General features: G+C 29.8%; 1 pseudogene; it reads right to left on the bottom strand.

Moving 5' to 3' along the window:
• Positions 1 to 3,073: 3,073 nt before the first annotated feature.
• LOC113363934 lies at positions 3,074 to 3,869 on the bottom strand (annotated as a pseudogene).
• Positions 3,870 to 4,120: the final 251 nt, after the last annotated feature.

The raw sequence follows: 4,120 nt of genomic DNA on the forward strand, positions 1-4,120 counted from the left end.
AGAAAAGATCAGATAAGTCCAAAGATTGTCATAATCACAATTGAATTGAACAAATCAATCTCCACAACGTTGAATAATTTCTGTGTTATAATTTGATGTATAGTTCAGGAATCTTCCTCATGAAAGACCAAACATCTTTGAGCTATTACTATTTATTGTCAAATACCTCAAACCATTGAATTTGTGAGAATTTTTCCTTCAATGAAACTAAGACTGCCATTTTATTTAACACATTGTTTTGATATCTACAAAGATATCTAATCTCAAATCTTGATAGTAAGCTGTCTTCCTATTTGGTTCAAAACTATTTTCACAATCACGCTTGACAAGATTTCATACAAAAAGGATGTTTCAAATAGTCTGGCATATCAAAGCAATAAATTAATTGTCGTCACAGTGATCATTCATAAATCAAATTCCTCTTTACATATTCGCACAGGAAAATGTGTGACTTTTGAATCAATTGAACAAAATTTTAATGATCTTCAGCAGTAGTGATCTTATCTTGCCCACATCTTATTTGATATGTAAATTATAGTTACTTATATTTTGTCAAAGTTTTGTGTATTATGCATCTCCTTGTATTATGTATTTGTCTGATCCAAGTTTAATTCCTTCCATGAGATGTTTTAGTCTCATATTATTTCATGTATGAGCAAACCTATGCATCATTTACCTTCTACCATATTGATACAGTCTTTCATATTAAAAATAGATTAATTAATCTATTATATAATAAATAGTTAATATGTTTTACTTCTTAATTGTTCTTTATGTGGTTGCAATCGCAATTTCGCAAGAATCACAAGTTGCTATTATTGCATCATCAGTCGTTATTAGTCTTAAACATCATTTTTTAGTAATTGCTGACCCATTAAGTTAATTATATATATAAATTGATATTATACCTGCCGTGGTATAATCAATAACAGTGCTCTTTCTTTAATTCAATAGTTCATTATCTTTTCTTAAAAAACGTAATAATTTTCCATTATATTTATAACTCCACTGTAGCCATAATCTATCTATACAATAATTAAAATTGCGGCACAATTGCTATATACGTTTTAACAAATTTTACATATACAAAGACCACACATATTGATTTCGAAAAAAGTCTAAATTCAAGAAAACTACCGACACTTTACCATTACAATACATAATTTTTGGCAAACTGTACATGAACTGATATACCAACGCACACATTTTATGGATTTATTTTTGCTCAACAAGAAACTCATGAACAAATAAAATTATATTCACATATTAGCACACGTAAGTAAATAATATAAGATTTATAAATTAATACAAAAAAATTAACTCTTCAACGATTTTTCAATATACCACGAGATATGCTTTTTGTTGTATATGCCATGCAAACTCTACCAAATGAAAATACATGATTATTTAAATTTAACCCTTTCGACTCGCGAATTCCGAAATTTATATGTAATTTGACGCCGGAGCGGCGGCATCCGAGTCGAAAGGGTTAATATATTTCACAAGGCAGCTAATATCTTTCAAGTTATGTTTTCATCTTTTATTTTCGGGTACATAATTTGTCACCTCCTCAGAAATTGAATCTTTCCTAAACACTAATTGTAACTCGCAACAAAATTCGGGCATTATAGATTTAAAAAAAATGTACGCAGTGCAGTTTTCGCAAATAACTATTTACATTTTGCGGATAATACCAGAGCCACTCCAGACCGATTATACAAATACGTGACATCGTAGAAGCAATTGTGCATACTTTCAAAAGTTCAGTTAGACCTGGACCAAAAATTGTTATCAATGAGAGTATTTCAGTGAGGACATTTCAAAAATTTAGGCAGCGTTGCATATACATTTTGCACTGGCGACAGTTTCTGGAAAATATACATGAATGACATGGAAAAAATATTTTCTAGTATTTGCCAGTTTGCTTCTAAAAAATATACGCAGATTACTTTGTTTTTTTTTATTTTTTTTCATAGCAAGCTATACAAAGTACATTCAGCTATATTTGTTACAGTTATATATTATTTGACTGCGTGAGAAGGATCGCTATCCTGCGATAGCGCTTTATTAGATGTTATGTTATATTTTGTAGTAAATCATTGCAGATTCTTTTTTTGAGACGCTTTGGTGGTAAAGACTTGAGCAGCAGGTCTAACGCTAATACGATTGGATGACGTCTTAGACGAGCTTTGTATCTGGTGCAGTAAAGACTAATTTCTTCTTCTATAGTTCGAATTCTAAAATCTTGATGTATCAACCAATTGGGAACATACTTTGAAGCGTTCACGACTTCTTTCAAAATTTTATTTTGGAACCTTTGTAGAATAGTTATGTTCGATTTACTGGCCGCACCCCATATTTGTAGGCCGTAGGACCATATTGGTCCCGCTAGTAATTTAATTGCTGCATTTGAAAAGAGGTCAAAGATAAGCAAACAAAATAAGGAGCGTCGCTTCAGAGAATTCATGGCATTTAAAGAACAAAAAGCTAAAGAGTCAAATCAATATAAACAACAAGCTTTAGAGTTATTAAAAAAGCTTGTTAAAGCTAATTCTAATTCTAATACTAATAATTCTAATTAACATGATTATGCTTAAAGACTGCTCTTTATGAAGTCGGGCTTGGACTTGAAGATAATGGCTTCCAATACTCAGAATAACAATTTTTTTTATTTTTCTGAATAAAATTTAAAACAATTAAATTTTATACTTTTAAATATAATAACCAAAAAAAGAATTGATTTTATTTCATTTCATCCAATAATTAATTCACTAATGTACAATAATTAATTAAATGTATAATATTATTTGATTTTTAATTTACAATTTTCTTGTGTATATAATTATAAAAATCTTATCTTATTATTAGTTTGTTCATGTTTATTTCTCATAATTGTAATTTTTATCTATTGAAATGACTTATAGTTGCTTTCATTAAATATTTCTTATAATTAATTGCTCACATATACGATTTCGTTTATCAACACCAGCAGCAGGTAAAATTCTATTATAATAAATTTCATTTATGTTTCCATTTTGTTCTATTACTTCCTCCAACGGAAATACATCGTTTTTTAATCGAGAACTGTCAGTAAACTGCGAAATCTTTTTTTAAGTAATCCAAATGCACGTTCAATTGCTATACGTGCAGAAGAATGACAAAAATTATAATTTTTTTGTCTTGCTGATAAGTGCCCATTATCTCGATATGGTGTAAGTAAATGTTTGTGAAGAGGGTAAGCTGCATCGCCGACTAAATGAGATTCGTTCGGGAATTTATGTTCATCGTTGAGGTAATTATTCACTTCTGATAGACGTAATACTCGTGCGTCATGTGCAGAACCAACATTTCCAGCATAACAATGAATAAATTTACATCGAGCATCACAAATAGCCTATTTTTGAACAAAAATAAAAATGAATATTTACAAATGTTGTTAATTCACATGACTGCTTACTTGTAATTGAATTGAATGATGTCCTTTTCTGTTGACATAACATTCCGGATGTACTCGAGGTGCGGGTATATTTATATGTGTTTCGTCAATTGCCCGATAACATTGGGACAGCCGCTTGTAGTTTCAAATTCAGTAGAAATTTCAGCAAGCTTTTCATTTTCAGGCCAGGTAATAAAATTTGGAGCTATTTCGACTAGAGCTAATATTACCCTTTGTACACTCCACCACGCTGCTGCAAAACTGACACCAAACCTTTGGCAAACCGAGCTTAAAAAAACAATGTATTAGGTTAATGTTTAATTTTTAATAATTATAGTTATTCAAAATATAAGTAATTATATTTATACCGATACGAATCTGGAGTAGCCATTTTCCGTAAAGGGATGAATAATTGTTTGTCTGGTGATATCATTTCACATTCTGGGGTTTTTTCTGATTAACGATGGTTCAATTTTTTCACGAACAAAATCAAATGTTGATCGAAACAGTCTAAAATTTAAAAACAAATTATTTGCATGTAATTAAACTGAAGGGTCAAGATAATTTTTTGTTAACTAAATTCTTAAATTGAAATAAATATTTACTTAAAATGAGATTTAAATTCATTATCTGAAAATGCTGGTATAACCTCTTCCACAAAGTTTTTTATTCTTGGTATAGGTT

Source organism: Ctenocephalides felis, unplaced genomic scaffold, assembly GCF_003426905.1.
Source record: "Ctenocephalides felis isolate EL2017-DRISC unplaced genomic scaffold, ASM342690v1 CF-g0.4_SCAFFOLD_00845, whole genome shotgun sequence".
NCBI classification, from domain to species: Eukaryota; Metazoa; Arthropoda; class Insecta; order Siphonaptera; family Pulicidae; genus Ctenocephalides; species Ctenocephalides felis.